The 20,627-nt window shown below is 34.7% G+C and overlaps 1 long non-coding RNA gene across 1 annotated transcript; it reads right to left on the minus strand.

The window, feature by feature from the left end:
• Positions 1-1,122: 1,122 nt before the first annotated feature.
• On the minus strand, positions 1,123-15,049 carry LOC105499259 (uncharacterized). The gene is made up of 5 exons (XR_011616732.1): positions 14,939-15,049; positions 13,773-13,908; positions 13,005-13,082; positions 11,348-11,448; positions 1,123-1,260 (listed from the first exon to the last, which is right to left on the minus strand). It is a non-coding gene; the product is annotated as an uncharacterized lncRNA (long non-coding RNA).
• Positions 15,050-20,627: the final 5,578 nt, after the last annotated feature.

The following is a 20,627-nucleotide window of genomic DNA, read 5'->3' on the forward strand; positions in this document are numbered from 1 at the left end:
CCCTGAAGATCTTCCAAGTGGGACAAGATATGGAGGTGGAAGACAGTCATACTGATGATCATGACCCTGTATAGGCCATGGCCAAATGTTCGTTTGCATGCTAGTTTTTAACTAAATAGTCCAAAAATTTTGAAAAAAAATAGAAGCTTTTTGAATAATTATTCAAAGAAAGAAAATATTTTTGAACAACTTCACAAGGTATTTATATTTTAAGCTAAGCGTTACTATAAAAGAGTCAAAAACTTTTAAAAGTTTTTAAAGTAAAAGAAATGTAATAAGCCAAGCTTAATTGCCTATTGAGGAAACATAAATATTTAAAATGAGTGTAGCGTAAGCGTACAATGTACTGTGTTTATAAAGTCTACTTTGTAGAGTATGCCATATTTTACTATTTTAATATCAAATGTTAATATAATATATATTTTAATATTTCCTCAGCTATTTCATGCTTATATTAACTATATTTTAATTGCTTATACAAGATTCTTATGGTGTCTCAAGGAGACCTCATGAAAAGTAACCAAGATGGAATTTAATGATCTGATTCATGATTTTTAATAGCACCTTCATCCTGGGTAATTTAATAGTCTAACTGTAGACTTTCTGTGTATTTCGTCAATTGCCACATTAAAAATGTAGGGCACTCAAGTTAAAGATATAAACAATTGCAAATATGTATACCAGTATTTGAAGTATGCTTTCTCTTTTCTCTAGTTACAACACAGGTGATGCTCAAAGGTGTTCTGGCTCCCTGAGAATTCATCTTCTCCATCTTAGAAATCTATTCCATGTCTGAAATCCAATCAAGAAGAAAAAGCCATACCTTTGAAGAGTACCCCACGTGAGTCAGCTGTAGTGAGAATATGACACAACTCAGAAAATAAGGAAGTTGGAGCTATACATGTGTGTTAATTACTCATTAGAACCATGGACTCATCTGGAATTTCCAGTGTGAATCATTTTGACCGAAGAACAGGCCATCCACCAAAAGCTATTTGTTTGCTCGCTTTTTATTTTGTATGCAGTTTACAAGAATCAGGGGGGAAAATGAAATAAGTATTAATGACAATAAAAATCAAGATTCTGCTAGACCATTTACGGGGAAAAGCAACTGTAAATAGATTGGAAAGTGCCACCAAAGAACTTCAGTGTGCCTGTTCCTCTCTGTCTCTGTCTTTCTCTCTCTCTCTGCTTTTAAGGATGCTCCTCCCAACTTCAGCAATCAAGGCAAAAGTAATCCCTCAGGGAATTCATAACTCTCTATGAAAGAAAGTAATTTTTACTTTAAAAGGGAACATTGGTTTTTCAAATTGGTAGACAGACAGACATATAATGAAGGTAAAATGGTCCATACTGTTACAGCCCCATCTCACCACTCACTCACTCACTTGTGATTTACCCTGGGTAAATAGGATGTTTCCTCAGTGGTAATTTAAACATTTGCTGCTCCCACTTCCGAAATTGCTATATGTCTTCAATCACATTTTGACTATGAATGGATGGGAGCATCTGAACTTATTGGTTTCCACTGCTAGCTTTAAAAATTGTTGTATAAATCTCATATATGTAACAGCATTCAAATAATGGTAAAAAACAAATAGTAACACAAAATCGCTTATTAATATACCAGAATTTTGGATTAGGAAAAAATAAACATCATGTTACCTTCAGTGCCTCATCTGGAAGAGTTTCTACTTTTGGAAAAAGATGTTAAGGAAAGTACTTCAGTTGACTGCCAATCTAAAGTCAAGTTAGATAGCAAGGACCCTACGTAGTAGCATTTCACTCTGTCTCTGTCACTCAGAGGCAATCACTGCATCATAAGCTAATAGTTCTGATAGTTCCTTCTTTTTTAAAAAAATAATAATAATGGCTACCAACCTTCAACTCTTCACTATTTTTTCTGAGAAAGACAATGCACCTTAATAATTTCTGAAGTCATCTTGAATGATACAATATTGAGAATAATCACCATTGAAATGTGTATTAAAGGTTTAAACATTTGTCCAGACATTACCAATAGTAATATTATAATAGTAACATTAAAGCAGCATAGATACTACCTGAGGAGATGTAACACAATTAAAAACCAATGTATAACATTTTTTATTTCTAAGTCTATATCCATCCATATGAATTCTACATCTTGTGTTCATTTTGTTAAACTAATCCAACAAACATTATTTATCCCTAATAATGCTTCTTTCATATGTGCATGTCTACTCATAAAATGCTACAAATAAGTATTTAAGCATCAGATTTAAGAGTATGATTAAGGAGCTGGAAATATGTTTAAAAATTCCTTAATATCACTCTAGAAGTTTACATCTATATCACTTAAAATCCTGTCAAAACTTTGAAAACAAAATGTAAAACTTTCTTGAACCTATACTTAATATTCTTATTTTACTTGTTCATGTAAATTTTGTTTAAAATTTTAATTGAAAAGTAATATATGACTTCTCTGGATAAAAAGGAATATATTATTTATTGCAGAAAATGTAGATCATCAAAAAGGCAGAAAAAAACAAATCAGTACTGTGTTAGTCAGTGTTCTCTAGAAAACAGAGCCAATATGTAAGAAGAAATTTACTATGAAAAATTGGCTCGTATGATTATGGAAACTGAAACATTCTGTGATTTTCCTGCAAGCTGAAAACTCAGGAAAGCCAGTGGTGCCATTCAGTCCGAGTTTAAAGACCTGAGGATTGGGTGATGCCCACTCAGAACCACATCTGGAAGGGTAATCTACTAAGTCTATGCAAGATTTAAATGCTAATCTCATTTGGAAACAACCTCACAAATACACCCAGAAATAACTTTGAACTCATTTTGATATCTCTAGCGGCTGTTAGGCTGTTGATTTTTACCGTAATTGTAGGCTGATTTTCAAGACTACCATCAGCTGAATGGGGGGTGGGTGGTGTGGAAACAGGGATCATAAGATGCTATTAATCTCACTGTTCTTTTTTATTATTATTATACTTTAAGTTCTGGGTTACATGCGCACATCGTACAGTTTTGTTATATAGGTATACAAGTGCCTTGATGGTTGTTTTTACACTGTTGGTGGGGGGTGTAAATTAGTTCAACCATTGTGGAAGACAGTGTGGCGAATCTCACTGTTCCTTTTTTTTTTTTTTTTTTTTTGAGACGGAGTCTGGCTCTGTCGCCCGGGCTGGAGTGCAGTGGCCGGATCTCAGCTCACTGCAAGCTCCGCCCCCCGGGTTCCCGCCATTCTCCTGACTCAGCCTCCCGAGTAGCTGGGACTACAGGCGCCGCCACCACGCCCGGCTAGTTTTTTGTATTTTTTTTTAGTAGAGACGGGGTTTCACCGTGTTCGCCAGGATGGTCTCGATCTCCTAACCTCGTGATCCGCCCGTCTCGGCCTCCCAAAGTGCTGGGATTACAGGCTTGAGCCACCGCGCCCGGCCCTCACTGTTCTTAAAATAATCAACCGTTTTTCTTGAATTACTGCTTCTTCAATTGTTGGAAGCCTCTGATTAATTTCCAGAGTTCTGAAAAAGTTGATTTGAATAATCTTGCCAGTTTTCTTGTTTTTATGGATAAGAAAATTTGGGGGACTTTAATTGATCATTCTTGCTGACCACACATTTAGCTTTATTTTTTATTATTTTTATTTAATTTTTCCTAGTTTTAAGTATAATTGACAAATAAACATTTATGTATTCACAGTGTACAATGTGATGATTTGATAGATTTGTACATTTTGAAATGATTACTATAATCAAATCATTTAACACATCTATCACCACACATAATTAGCTGTGTGTGTGTGTCTATGATGAGGAAACTTGAGATCTCTCTTAGCAAATTTCAAGTAAGCAATAGACCATCATTAACTATAGTCACTAAGCTGTGGATTAGATCCCTAGAATTTATTCATCTTGTAACTGGAAGTTTTCACCCCTTGACCAACATCTCCCCAATTTCACCCACTCCTGGGCCCTGGCAACCACCACTTTATTCTCTGCTTCTATGAGTTTGAGTTTTTTACATTCCACATGTAAATGAGACCATTTGTTTTTCTGTTTGACTTATTTCATTTAGCATAATGTCCATGGTTATCCATGTTGTTGCAAATGGCAAGATTATTTTCTTTTTTATGGCTGAATAATATTCGTGTGTGTGTGTGTGTGTGTGTGTGTGTATGTATGCATCACTGTTACTTTATCTATTTATCCATAGACAAACACTTAGATTGTTTCCATATCTTGACTATTATAAATAATGTGGCAATGAACATGGGAGCAAAGATGTATCTACAATATATCCTTTAGATATACAAGAGATATATACCCAAAGGAAAGGAGATCAGGACTTTCTTTCCTTTGGATATATATCTAGAAGCAAGATTGTCGAATCATATGTCAGTTCCATTTTTAACGTCTGACGAATCTCCATAGTGTTTTCATAATGGCTCTATCAATTTATATTACCACCAGCAGCATGCAAGTGTTCTCTTTTCTCCATACCGCAGTCAACATTTGTTGTCTCTTGTCTTATTGATAATGGTCATCTTAACAGATGTAAAGGAATATTTCATAGTGGTTTTGATTTGCACCTCCCTGAAGATTACTGACACTGAGGGCCTTTTCCTATACCTATTAACCATTTTTTATGTATTCTTTGGAAAAAATGTCTATTCAAGTCCTTTGCCCATTTTATAACCAAATTATTACTTTTTGTATTATTTAGTTGTATTTTTAAATATAATTTAGATATATTAAAACCTTTTATCAAATATATGGTTTGCAGATATTTTCTTCTGTTCTGTAGATTTAATTTTCATTTCGTTGTTTGCTGTGCAGAAGCTTTTTCGTTTGATGTAGTCCCACTGCTAAATTTTTCTCTTGTTGCCAGAGATTTGGTGTCATATCCAAAAAAATGACTGCTGAGACCTCTTGCTTTATTTTTAATAAACACTCATTTTAACTTCAATATTAATTGATGACTGTTTTTTATGTAAAAATTGGCATTATAAAAAAATTTCTTTTCAAAATATATCTGGGGAAGGTTGTTGATTTTATTTCTGTAACTAAAAATCAAAAATATAAACTTTCCAAAATGTAATTTTTTAAATATTTTTAATGCATGGTCCTCCTCGTTGGTTAAATTGTCTTAGTTTCTGATTGGTTTTTTTTGGTGGTAATTATTAGATGGCAATAACCACCCACTGATATTCTCACAGACTTTCTCAGAGCCAAAGAGATGTCCCCCTTTCTCAAACAAGATATAAACAAATTACTTGTATAAAAAGCCATAGCACAGAATGAGCAACCTGCTTTAACTAAGGAAGGGGCAAGGCTGATAACCAGTGGAAACCACAAATCAAGCTGCATTCACAGACAGAACCTCATAGAATCACCGAAGTAGAGAGTAACCAGACTCCAAGAAAGAAATCTTATGTGCACATGGGATTAGATAAGTTTTATTGTTTTTCTTTTTAATAAATAAACAAAATGAAATAACTGTATTCTTTGGTGGGCACTTTATAGCTCCACTTTGGTTAGGGGTTGCTTCTTTTTTGTTCAAAAATATGAACTTAGGAAAAGCCAATTTCACATGCTGTTAATTTAATTCTCAACAATAAAACATTACTTCTACTCATGCAAAATGAAATTACCCTCTCTACACCCTTCTTATCTGTCAAATAAACGATTTTTACCCCAAAATAAACTCTGAAGATTTGTCCTATATCCTCGTTTTGCAGCAAAATTAAAAATAGACAAGAAGTAATATATTGTGATGAATCTAGCCAGTCCTGTCACTTAAAGATGTTGGTACAATGACCCTGAAAGCCACCTTCTCAAGATTCACACCTCCAGTGAGATGATAGCTTTTTATGGGGATATGTGGTGTTAACTCTGCATTTAATGGAGTATGTAGAAGCATGCTAATTTTGGGGGGCAATTATGTAGAGTAAAATTACCTACAATGTTTTAATCCGGCTTTAAGAGGTTTTATATACCTCTATCTCATCATCTTCAGCGTTCTTGACAGAAAAAAGTCAAGAAGGTGAGTTTATGAAATAGGAAAATTTGTCAGATATCTGCTTCTATATAGTATTTTATATAAAATACTGTATATTTATATATTAATATTAAATATTTAAAATATTATTAAATATTATATAAATAGTAATATTAAGTATTATATTTAATATAAATATACAGTATTTTATATAAATATATTATATAATACATATATTAAATATATAAATATACAGTATTTTATATAGAAATACTATATACTTGTATATATTATATATTACATAATATATATAATACTATATAATTATAATGCTATATATACTATACTTCATATAGTTATACTATATATACTATATGACATAGTTATACTATATATAATATATACTACATAGAAACTATAAACTATTATATGATAATTATATATTATATTAATAGTATATAATATACTATATATTATATATGTAGTATATATTATAGTATATTTCTATACATTATTATATACTATATACTATTACAGTATTATACTATATAGAAACGGATTCTTTCCCATTCAATTAAATGTTGTCCACGTGATTTCAAAGTATTTTAACTAAGAATGCACACCAAATATGTACAAACAAATAAACATTAATATGAAATATTCAAACTTCTAAAGGTCCAAAGTTCTTGTTCTCCCTATAGGCTTCAGATGTGGGGACATAGAGAAATCTATACCTACAAGTGTGTATATGTGAGTGTGTGCATACATTTTAAATACAGGGCTTTGAAAAGAGCTGTTCAATAGATACTCCTTTGCTAACCTATATTGGGGCAAAAAGAGGGAAAAATACTCAAAGTATAATTTTAATTAAATGTAAAAGAACATAAAAACACAGATATAAAATAAGATACATAAAATTATATGGCAATAATTCTGAAAATTTAGAAAAGGTCAATAATTTTCTGAAAACATCATAATTAGCAAAGTTAAGTTCAGAAAAACAGGTAACTTGTATAAACCAGCTGCCTTATGGAGACTGGAATGGCAATTAAAGTCTGCCAATTACACTCCCACCAATGGTGTAAAAGCGTTCCTATTTCTCCACATCCTCTCCAGCATCTGCTGTTTCCTGACTTTTTAATGATCAACATTCTAACTGGAGTGAGATGGTATCTCATTGTGGTTTTGATTTGCATTTCTCTAATGACCAGTGATGATGAGATTTTTTTCATATGTTTGTTGGCCACATAAATATCTTCTTTTGAGAAGTGTCTGTTCATATACTTTGCCCACTTTTTGATGGGGTTGTTTGTTTTTTTCTTGTAAATTTGTTTTAAGTTCCTTGTAGATTCTGGATATTAGACCTTTGTCAGATGGATAGATAGTAAAAATTTTCTCCCATTCTGTAGGTTGCCTGTTCACTCTGATGATAGTTTCTTTGGCTATGCAGAAGCTCTTTAGTTTATTAGATCCTATTTGTAAATTTTAGCTTTTGTTGCCACTGCTTTTGGTGTTTTAGTCACGAAATATTTTCTCATGCCTATGTCCTGAATGGTAATGCTCAGGTTTTATTCTAGGGTTTTTATGGTTTTAGGTCTTACGTTTAAGTCTTTAATTTATCTTGAGTTAATTTTTGTATAACGTGTAAGGAAGCAGTCCAGTTTCAGTTTTCTGTATATGGTTAGCCAGTTTTCCCAATACCATTTATTAAATAGTGAATCCTGTCCCCATTGCTTGCTTTTCTCAGGGTTGTCAAAGATCAGATGGCTGTAGTTGTGTAGTGTTATTTCTGAGGCCTCTGTTCTGTTCCATTGGTCTATATATCTGTTTTGGTACCAGTACCATGCTGTTTTGGTTACTGTAGCCTTGCAGTATAGTTTGAAGTCACGTAGCGTGATGCCTCCAGCTTTGTTCTTTTTGCTTACGATTGTCTTGTCTATATGGGCTCTTTTTTGGTGCCATATGAAATTTAAAGTAGTTTTTTCTAATTCTGTGAAGAAAGTCAATGGTAGCTTGATGGGGATAGCACTGAATCTGTAAATTACTTTGGGCAGTATGTCCATTTTCATGATACTGATTCTTCCTATCCATGAGCATGGACTGTTTTTCCATATTTGTGTCCTCTCTTATTTCCTTGCGCAGTGGTTTGTAGTTCTCCTTGAGGAGATCCTTCACATCCCTTGGTATTCCTAGGTATTTTATTCTCTTTGTAGCAATTATGAATGGGAGTTTACTCATGATTTGTCTGTTTGTCTATTATTGATGTATAGGAATGTTTGTGAATTTTGCACATTGATTTTGTATCCTGAGATTTGCTGAAGTTGCTTATAAGCTTAAGGAGATTTGGGGCTAAGATGTTGAAGTTTTCTAAATATACAATCATGTTATCTGCAAACAGAGACAATTTGACTTCCTCTCTTCCTATTTGAATATCCTTTATTTCTTTCTATTGCCTGATTGTCCTGGCCCGAAATTCCAATACGATGTTGAATAGGAGTGGTTAGAGAGGGCATCCTTGTCTTGTGCCAGTTTTCAAAGGGAATGCTTCCAGCTTTTGTCCATTCAGTATGATATTGGCTCGACCATTGTGGAAGGCAGTGTAGTGATTCCTTAAGGATCTAGAACCAGAAATACCATTTGACTCAGCAATCCCATTACTGGGTATATACCCAAAGGATTATAAATCATTCTACTATAAAGACACATGCACACATGTGTTTATTTTAGCACTATTCACAATAGCAAAGACTTGGAACCAACCCAAATGTCCATCAATGACAGACTGGATGAAGAAAATATGGCACATATACACCATGGAATACTATGCAGCCATAAAAAAGGACGAGTTCATGTCCTTTGAAGGGACACGGATTAAGTTGGAAACCATCATTCTCAGCAAACTAACACAAGAACAGAAGGGATAGTATTAGGAGAAATGCCTAATGTAGATGACAGGTTGATGAGTGCAGCAAACCACCATGTCAGTGTACACCTATGTAACAAACTCATATGTTCTGCACCTGTATCCTGAAACTTAAAGTATAATTGAAAAAAAAACTGTGCAAGCGAAAACAGCCAAAGAACGGCTGGTTTTACTATGAATTTTAAGTTTTAATGATTATACAATTTTAACAACACTTTAACTGTCATAAGTGTTATAACACAATAGATATTTTGTGAAGTCATTTTCTGAAGGCAGTGTAATTTCAATTAAAAAAACTAACAAAAATAAAACTAAAAAACAAAAATAATCTTAGCAAGGCAATCTTAATTATAATTTTCTATGGAATTATTTGTCATGTAATATTAACAGATATAATGTAATGGTATATAAAAATGCTATGCCAAAATATTTATTCCAGAAACACAAGAATGATTGATTCAATATTAAGAAATCAACCAGGGTGAGATGGCTGATGCCTATAATCCCAAAACTTCGGGATGCTGAGGCCAAGAGGATTGCTTGAGACCAGGAGTTGGAAACTGGCCTGGTCAAACTAGTGAGACAACCATCTCTACAATAAATAAAGGCCAGGCGCAGTGGCTCACACCTGTAATCCCAGCACTCTGGGAGGCCGAGGCGGGCAGATCACGAGGTCAGGAGATCAAGATTATCCTGGCTAACACGGTGAAATCCCGTCTTTACTAAAAATACAAAAAAATTAGCTGGGCGTGGTGGTGGGCGCCTGTGGTCCCAGCTACTCAGGAGCCTGAGGCAGGAGAATGTTGTGAACCTAGGAGACGCAGCTTGCAGTGAGCCGAGATCAGGCCACTGTACTCCAGCCTGGGCAACAGAGTGAGACTCGTTCTCAAAAAATAATAATTAAATAAATAAATAAATAAATAAATAAATAAATAAAATTAGCCAGGTGTGGTAGTGTAAGCATGTAGTCCCTGCCGTTGTGCTATTTGGGAGGCTGAGGCAGGAAAGTCACTTGAACCCAAGAGTTACAGGTGCACTGAGCTATGATCACGTCATTTAACTGCAGTGTAGGAGACAGAGTGAGACTCTGTCCCAAGGAAAAGGAAAAAGGAAAAAGGAAAGGAAAAGAAAGGAAGAAAGAAGGAAGAAAGAAAGAAAGGAAGAAGGGAAGAAAGGAAGCCAAACACTGCATGTCCTCACTCATAAGTGGGAGCTGAACAATGAGAACACATGGACACAGAGATGGGAACATCACATGCCGGGGCCTGTCGGAGTTCAGGGGCCAGGGGAGTGATAGGAGAAATACCTAATGTAGATGACGGGTTGATGGGTGTAGCAAACCACCATGGCATGTGTATACCTATGTAACAAATCTGCCATTCTGCACATGTACCCCAGAACTTAAAGTCTAATTAAGACAGACAGACAGACAGACAGACAGAAAGAAAGAAGGAAAAAAAGAAAGAAAGAAAGAGAGAGAGAGAGATGCATGTAATACATAAGGAAATTGGAGGTGAAAAATATAATTAAATAACAAATACTGAAAAGCAATTATTCATGGCATCTATCACTGAAAAAAAACCCACAAAATAAAACACATGCACACACACACAGGCACACCAAACAAAGCAAAAGTCTCCAGGTAAACAGAAATCTAAGTGCAGCATGTTAATTTTTATGAATACTTTTTGTTGTATGATTAAATATTCTTTTTCACAGAGGAATGATGCAATTTTCATTAAATCAGCAACAAAAAGGAGAAGCCCTCCATTAACTATGATATTTAATCATCATGGTTTTAACAATTCTAAACCAATCATTTATTCATTCAACAAATACCAATTGCAGACTTGGTATGTACCAGACACTGAGAATACTGCAGTGAGTAAATGATCCTATCTTGAGTTCTTATAAAACTATTTTTTCTAGTGAGAAAAACAGAAAATAAAGAAAGAACAGACGATATAAGATAAGTGCTATGGTGAAAACCAAAACAAGAAAACCAATCTTGCAAATGTTTCTTAAAATTAATATATAGATATTCTTCAACCTATTAATAGATATCCACTCCTGGAAATCTATTTCCCACAAACAAAATAGCAAACAAATTAATGTCTACACAAAAAATATAAAGACTGAAGAAATTGTGGCAAGTTCTTTCCAAGGAGTATTATTCAATCATTTAAGTGAATGAATTGGATTTCTACCTTTTGACTTGAAAAAAAAAATCACCTCTTCTAATTAAGAAAAGGAATAAAGACACAGGTAGAATATTCTATTCTTTTGATGGAACAAATAGTCAAGGCAGGCAGATCACTTGAGGTTAGGAGTTCGAGAACAGCCTGTCCAACATGGTGAAAATCCGTTTCTACTAAAAATATAAAACTTAGCTGAGGGTGGGGTCTCACTCCTGTAATCCCAGCTACTCACTCAGGAGGCAGACGCAGGATAATTGCTTAAACCTGTGGGCAGAGGTTGCAGTGAGCCACAACTGCACCACTGCACTCCAGCCTGGGCAACGGAGAGACGTCCTGTATTAGAAAAAAAAAAAAAAAAAAAAGCAATAACAAATAAACAACTATATTGCCTATGTGTGTGGTTTATAGATCTATCTATATACATAGATAGATGCCTATTTAAGATTATATGAGGGTTAGGAGAACATCTAATAGATAGCAAACAATGGTAACCTGGTGGATGAAGTTAATGATTGTGAAAGTAAGCAAAACAACAAAGCCAAAAAATCCAGATAAGAGCTGTGTGGTTTAGTATTTGTCCTTTTATGGGGTTTATGAGGATGTGTGAAAAGATTGTTATGAAATGTTCACAGTGGTAGTCTCAGGATGGTATGATTTTAAGTTGTTTTCCCATGTATCTTGTTTGCTATATTATTAAATACTAATAATTGAAATTAAACACAATCCCACTAATTTGCTGATGTGGTACAAATGAGTTTCTGATTTTAGTGCAATATTTCATGTAATGTAAAGTGTTACTTAAGAAGTCCTTGCTCTGAAGAGTGAATAAAAGTAAAAATCTATGCTGCCTGTATTAGTCCATTTTCACACTGCTGATAAAGATGTACCCGTGACTGGGCAATTTACAAAAGAAAGAGGTTTAATGGACTTACAGTTCCACATGGCTGAGGAGGGAGACCTCACAATCATGGCGGAAGGGAAGGCAGAGCAAGTCACATTTTACATGGATAGCAGCACGCAAAGCTTGTGTAGGGAAACTGACATTTTTAAAACCAACAGATCTTCTGAGATGTATTTACTATCATGAGAAAAGCATGGAGAAGATCCACCCCATGATTCAATTACCTCCCACTGGGTTCCTCTCAGAACACATGGAAATTGTGGGAGTTAAAATTCAAGATGAGATTTGTGTGGAAACACAGCCAAACCATATCACTACCCAAGAGAATACTTCAAGAAACATGTATTTTTCACATACCTTTAACCTACAATGAGATTCCAGTCTGGAAGCTCAAATAGAGAGATGAGATATTTTGTCCACCCTTGATGTCCCACCTTCCCTTCAGCCTTAACAAGACCAAATTAAGCAGAATAGCTTTATAAGTTGAAAAATCAACTTGCCTTTGCATCCCTTTAAGACATTCCAAGCATGAATTTCAGTTACAGGATTTGTTACTCCAGAAATGGCTAGAGTAAATCATGCTGTTTAAGGTGAAAAATATAGCCTGCACACCACCATTGCTCTCTTGCTGCAACCTCAGTTCAGGTTTTTTTCTTCCTCATCAAAATGCAAAATACTGTTTCAAAAATTAAGCTAGGCTCTGAGTGTTTATCACGAAGTATATTTGTATTGTCAGCTCTCAGATGCATTAGGCAGTTGGCCTAGTCTGAGTAGATTCCTCAGTGTTTACAGATCACCCACCACCTTGAGAGGTAACAAGAGCGTGCCAGCAGTCTACCTACAGGGGAAGCTCCATGAATACACATCACTCTCCCACTCATGACTAATAATTTAGTTGGTTTCAAATCGTAAGTATAATAACAACCCCACATTAAAAGTCTGCACATCAGACAAACTGGTGGTTATTTCAGCCTCCCAATTCACCTACCATGTTTTAGAGAAGAGAGACCATGAAGCAGGTAAGTCCCATGTCAGACACAGTCCTGGGATATGTATTCATCTGTAACTTTAATGAGAACCTCTCATGATAAAATCCAATATGGTACCATGCAATGTAATACAATACAAAGCAGCACAATACAGTACAATACAATACATTTTCCCTTGGTTGTGGAAAAAAGTGTTTAACAAGAAATCTATTTTTTTAAATCTTACATTTCTATAATATAAATGTTTCTTAGGGTAGTGAGCTGTGAGTAAAGTATCTAAGTAGTGTAAGTAAACAATAGTCATATCCTGAGAATAGTCAAAATCAAACAGTTTTTTCTGAGCAAGGATTTTTCAATCTCCACATGGGTTCTGCACACAACTCTGAAGCAGGATGCATTTGTTTCTAGCTTCCATTTCATCCAGTTCGCACACCCCTTGTGATGTTAGTTCAGGTGTTTTCAGTGTCCTCATAATAATAATAGTAGTGTGGAAGTCCTGTCACTATGTGATTGTTCGTCAGCTAATTATAAAAGACAATTATAGCTGGAAAACTATTTTAAATATACATAATCATATATTTATAACTTTTTAAAGATTTTAGGGATATTGCTGCCAATTCCACGTTTTTTTATTCTCTAAATTTGATCCAATTCTTCTAAAGATCCTGCTCAGAGATTATTTTCAAAGACATATTATATAACATTTAATTAAATTAATGCTGACATAAAATCCAACCCAATTTAATCTTGGTAAGTGTAGAATTCACCTGGTAGAAGCAGAGAAGCACACGGTTTAGAGAGAAACCCACTGGTCTCAGCCATCGTGTGAGCATTAGTCCACAGTTTGACGGGGAATGAGAAACATCAGTTAATTTAGAAGGTAGAAGTCACTTCTGAAAGAGCCTGGTATAGTAAAAGGGTAAAAATCATAATAATAATAAAGAGCATATATTATGTATTAGGTGCTGTGCTAAACCTTTTACACATCCAAAGCCTTTTTATATTAATGGAGCTAACTCTTCGCAGTTTGATATCCACATTGCATTCCCAATATCTGCTCTTGGTCTAGACACCATTCACTAAAATCCACATAAACTTATTCACATCCACTTGCAAACATTTTTTTTCTGGTTAATAGTGAAAAATCTTATTTTTGTTTGTTTGCTTTACATTTCTTTTATAATTTCAGTGGACAAGACACTGAAGAATTCGAAATTGCATCTCACTTCCCAATCAACACATTGAAGAACAATCTACATCAGAAAGTTCGTGCTGGCATTTGGAATAAGAAAAGATAGAACACATTTCTGAAATCTGTTGGATGAAGAAGAACCAGGCAAGGACTCAAGTTAAGGGCAAGGGATTTTTCCAGTGGGGTTAAATTAACTGTAAACCTCGTTCTCTTCAAATAGGATCTCGCACATATTCTTTGTTTTTCTTATATAAACGTAAAACGCAAAAATATAATTGTTCTATTTTGTGTAGAGCTCACCAAGAAAAATGAGCTTCTAGAAAAGCAAATGCAATTTTGACAGAAGGCAGAGAAGGCCCCCTCCCTCCAGTGGAAAGAAAGGCCATCCTTGGAATCGTCCTACAAATGAACTGTGTGTCTTAGATGGCACCAATATCTTTCCCAGTATAGCATCCATATACAGAGCTTTCACTCAAGAATATTTTGAGTGGAATCTACAATGTCACTGCAAGTAATGGTATGATTAAAATAATTAAAACCAAGTCAAGATAAATCAGACATTGTAACGATATCCCCTATGACTCATCACTGCAAAGTTAAGAAGGCTGGACAGGTTTCAGGGAAGAGAAGGGAGAAAATTCTTGAGGTGAAGGATGATTAGGACCCTAGGATGTGTATCAGGGCTTTGAGGCACAACTGATAAAGGAGGAGGCCAAGATTGTGGTGATTAATCCCATTTACCTGCTGCTTTTAGGAGAGCCATTCCAGTTTTCTTATATTTTAAGTATAGATAAGAATTTCTTTTATGTCTACATTAAAAAAGAAAAAAAAATGAAACCACTATTACTTAAATAAAAAATCAACACTCTTATCCTCACCTCTCATCTAAGATTTTAGAAACTTGTTAAAAATGCAAAGACCACACTTCTAGAGATTCTAGTTCACAGATCTGAAGTGGGCGTCGAAAAACTTATTTTGCTGTTTTCTTTGGTTCTTTAGTTTAAATAAACCCTTTGGTTGATACTGATAAAGGTGGTCCCAGACCACACTTGGAGAAATACCTCTCATGAAGCTCTATGTTTTCAAATTAAGACTAATGCTCATCTCCCAACACTTCCAACACATTTTATGTCCTGAAGCTCCCCTTTATCTGATGCAGATCTTTTTGCCTTCTCTAGACATATAAGAAATCTTATTTATTGGCTACGAACAAAATCAACTCCCACCATTTTACCAATGAGAGAAATCTATCTCCCTGAAGATTTGTTAATTATTTGTTTGTGTACCTTTTATATAATAGAGGCTTTGCTTATGAATATTTACATAATTCTGTATCTCTGTAATTGAGATTGTGCCTACGTCATTTCCAAATAAATTTCTAATATATTTTATACTGTTTCTGTCTACATATCCATATTGCTATGATGATATTGAGAAAAATCAATGTTTTTTGTTTAGGTTTCTGGTTACCTATTTATCTAAAACACATTAGTGGTTTTAAAACCTTTGTATAGCATGATAATTTTCATATAAAATTGCAATAGGGACCTCAATATTGGAAAAAATACATAAATTCCCTAGAGGCATTAATTGTTGGTTGTTGAAAAGGCCCATCTCCATGGGCATGCTCAAGCATCCCCATGGAACCCTAACTTTCTTCATAGAACAATTGGAAATTATTGCCTACGATTTTACAGCTTCTGTATTTCTATCTGAAAAATGGGCTTTGCCAGCATGCTGCTTCTACACAGGCTTTTCCAAGGACATTCAGTTAAGCTGTACATAATGCCAAGGATTTCCAGTGAGTCTGGAAATAGCAACACACGAGAATTTCTTTTTTAGTCAATGTAAATCATAAACTTAAATTCTCTCTTGCTCGTCCTCTGCCCACCTTACGTCCACATGTGTGAGTTGGGAGAAACACATAAAGGGGACTGTTCATTAGGAAAAGAAAACTACAGCCCTTAAATCATGAATTTATGCAATTTTTAACTGTTTTTAACAAGCACAAAATGGTTCACGGGAATTATGCAAGTATAGATCATTTTAATTTGAATCATTGTGGAATCATAAAAGACTCAGTTCTTTCATTTTGTGCCTTCAAGTCAGCTACTTTGATTAAAAAATAATAAAGCATGAGAGCCGTAGGGTCCTCACAGGTTCTCGGCACTATCGTGGCTCCCTGATCTTCCGTGCTAATTCTCCTCATTAATATTAATAAAAGGCTGATAGGCCATTGCAAAGCATGATACGAAAAGCCAGCAATTAATTGCTTGTAGTAGTTTTATGCTTATTTTGCACAATGAAAATAATGCCTGTGGACTGACTATCAGCAAATCAATAATATCAACTGTGTTGAAAATGAACACCTTTGGTTTATTTTTTATACATGTCCCTTAAATCTGAGAAACATAAACATCCAGTGTTTTTTTTTTAATTTATAGACTGAAAAATAAAGTATTTTATTTTATCTGGCACTCTTCTACTGGGGAGATGAAATGCCATGCATATACACATGTATATTTCAGATTGTCCAATCAGTTCAATTAGTACATTCTAGGTTGTTGTGCCCTTATTTAGATGCAGTTGAAAATTAGAAGACTGAACACATGGTGAGCTGGATAAGCCATTTTGGAGACTGTAGATCAATCTTTTCAATTGATTTGATATATTAACCAGTTTTACTGATTTTTAAAAGCATTTTATTGGCCGGGCGCGGTGGCTCAAGCCTGTAATCCCAGTACTTTGGGAGGCCGAGGCGGGTGGATCACGAAGTCAGGAGATCGAGACCATCCTGGCTAACATGGTGAAACCCTGTCTCTACTAAAAATACAAAAAACTAGCCGGGCGTGGTGGCGGGCGCCTGTAGTCCCAGCTACTCGGAGGCTGAGGCAGGAGAATGGCGTAAACCCGGGAGGCGGAGCTTGCAGTGAGCCGAGATCGCGCCACTGCACTCCAGCCTGGGTGACACAGCGAGACTCCGTCTCAAAAAAAAAAAAAAAAAAAAAAAAAATCATTTTATTAATCAATCACCTGATACTTTAAGGTCAAATTCCCTTCTTGTCAGAGGAGTTTTAAAAGTTCTATCCAGGTTTAAAATGTCCTAGATTTAGAGGCAATAAGCATCCCTTCTTCTTACCAGAGACTGGAGAAGAATACTTCTGCTTCTGGTTTCTTACTTATGAAAACTGCACAAGGTCTGCTATAACTTTATCATTAACAAATTTGTGTTAAATATATAAGTTTACTTAGACTCTTTCCGTGTTGGGGCCCTATTCCTTTCCTCTGACATTCTACTTTGGTGTCATGACAATGATTCCTGTGCTGTACCTCATAAATCTAATCATAGGTGTTTAATCAATAAATCAAGTTGTCTACATATGTGCATACATATTGTTTAGAAGAAAATACATCAAATAAATGATTTTCATGGAAACATTTTCTAAGAAATGTAGCTTTAAAAATATGCATTTTTAATAAAATAATCAACATAACAAATATGCACAGACAACATAGTTCGTTTAAATATCATGGTACTCAAAATAACTTGACCCAAAATTCTGATACGAAATCAATAGAGTAATAAAATGAAAATTTTAATTCAGCAAAAATAATGTTCTTCACATGGGATCTCTTCATGTCAGTACATGTCAATGAGGGTAACCATTTCTAAGTATAAGAATAGTTACTGAGTAGAAGTCTATATCAGTTGAAAGCCAAACTGTCAAATTAAAAACGATACAATTCCAATATAAGAACTGGCAATGCAGGCTTCCTGTCACTTGCTCACGTGTTACTTCAATTCACAACCAAAGAGAGCCACAGAGTGAGGAACACTGTAGGATGATGCAGAGAAGAGTTATTTGCAAAGACTGAGGACTGAGGCAAATACCAAATTTTCTCAGCATCTAAATGGCGTAATTTATAAAATGGCCATCTAAAGATTGTTTGTTTTTTACATTAAAGTTCTACACTTCCAAGAGGTTACCATCAGGTGATTCACGGCATTGCAGATTTAGAGCTTTGACTTACTCATTGTGTCTTAGAGATAAATGGTTATGAATCAAACACTGGATTTAAAGTCCTTTAAAAAAACATAACATTATTAATGCACTAAGCAACTCATCACAATGAAAAATGTTAAAATAAAGAAAAGTTGTAGAAAGCACCACCAGCAATGTGACCACTTTTTTCTACTCTTCTTCTATAATAGATAATAAATCACTAATTCTTCACTTATCTATATTTCTGCACTTTCCATAAACATTGAGATATTGATATAATCAATAGAAAAAACTGTGTATATATGTTTATATACACACACTGTGTATGTATATATATACTGTGTGTATATATTTATATTTATACACTGTGCATGTGTATAAATATATGTATATAGATATATATAAACCATAGGAAAAACTGTGTTTGTGTATGAATACATATATACACACACAAAGTTTATATATATATGCACACAGTTTTTTCTATTGTTTATTCCCACAAAAGCATACACACACACACCCCCACCCCACACACTTGAAAATCTAAAATCCCATCTCCAAAAGCAGAAGGTCCCTGTGAAGTGCTTCTTAGTGTTATTGAAAGCTGCATTTTACTCTAAGTTTCCTAAAATCTAATTTAATTTCTAAGTGTTTCAGAAACTAATGTAAAAGGAAAACATTTTATGGTGTATAACTTTCATTTTCTTATAAAGTATAATTCGAAAATTAGTCTCCAGAAATAATTTTTCCTTCCAGAAACTAAACTCAACTAATGGATTAATCTTAGATCGCACTATTTCTCAGATGAATTTTTAGAGGGTGCAAAAAACTTTTTGTATTTGTTAGAGATTCAAACATTTTTAAAGCTGAAAAGTAATTTAGAAGGCCATCTATTTCTACCTGATGTTTTATGAACAGGTGAACTGAGTCTATGAAAAATAGATAGTTTTTTTCTAAGAACATTCATCTGATCAGTAGTAGAAGCTCACCTGGAAGTCCCTGGTCCCCGATCTTCCTTATATCCCCATTTTATCCTTCCTTATTTGGTCTCAGATCTTGACAGTGCATCTCAGTGTCCCCGTCTACTCAGCTTGTTCTTCTCTCTTCCACTTGTCTTAAGTTCTGGCTAATAAGTCACTGCAGGTGCTTTTATGTAACTGCTCCCCTTATTAGATTGTGGCATAACTCTCCTCTCCCTCTAGCTAAGCAATCTCAACTCATCTTCCCACAAAAGCATTTTTTTCTTTTGCTTTTAGATTCTAAGTCTTGCCTCTTTCTGACTTCTTTCAGCTGCATTAAAACATACTGGCTTCCCCCTCCTAGACAGCCCACCTGCCCTAGACCCAGATTTTTCCATTTACTATGATCATTACTGTATTTTTACCCAAATGGGTGGAAGCCTTTACTAGTAAACCTATGTATAGATTGTCTATGGAATGGCTTAGTATTGTTCAGGACAAATATTAATACATATCTGAGACATACTAGAACTCAAACTGAATTGTATTAGCTTCTTTTATATCTACGCTTCACTTTGCCATGAGAAGACCAAGTTAATGTTTCAGCATTCAGTAAGTGTAACGATGTGTAGCTTACGTTTAAGGATATCCACAGTGGAGAATAATACAGGCAGTAAAAGATCTATATCCTCAAATAGAAAACTAACTCAACAAGGTAAGATTTAGATATATGCCACGCAAAAGTTGGCAACTAAATATTATGCAGGAAGAGAGGAGGGGTCTGTTACTTTTGCTGAAGGTAAAGAGAATATTTACAGGTTGGATAATTTTTTCACAGTACTATTTTCAGTGATTAAAATGACAGTTACGTAAGATTGAGTTGAAGTGCCATTTCTTCCTGTCTTCCAATGGAAGCAACTCTTTATGCCTCTCTTTCCCATGAAATGTTGAGATAATTGTGATGATATTAGCAGGCTTTTTGTTTATCGTCTAATATTCTCTTTGGATTTTTCCGTTCTATTGTTATCTGATGATGTTTGTAAGTACTTAATGCATACAACACGGCTCCGATATGGACTGAATGTGCTCCCAGTGGATAACATGTAAGGGACAGCCTAAACCAGGGGTGTCACATCTCTGTGGGCCAAATAATATCACATTTTCACTCTTTTTAAAAATGTCACTAAATGAAGCTTTCAAGATCCTGAAACAATAATGACTGATCAAAATGTGGTCATCATCTTTTATTCTTTCTCAAATGTGGCACCAAATAACACCTCGTTAATACCTATATTGCTCTAGCTTTTGTCGTAACAGTAGTATGTTTTAATTGTCTTAACAAACTTGGCCCCAAGGTTAACACATAACCAAGGAGTTATCTTGATGTAATAGTGTCTGCAGGGACCAAGAGAGGAACCAGCCAGAGTTAGGGCAGGAGATGGAGATTGGAAAAGGGTTCTTGGCTTT

The sequence above is a fragment of the Macaca nemestrina genome, chromosome 19, assembly GCF_043159975.1.
Source record: "Macaca nemestrina isolate mMacNem1 chromosome 19, mMacNem.hap1, whole genome shotgun sequence".
NCBI lineage: Eukaryota > Metazoa > Chordata > Mammalia > Primates > Cercopithecidae > Macaca > Macaca nemestrina.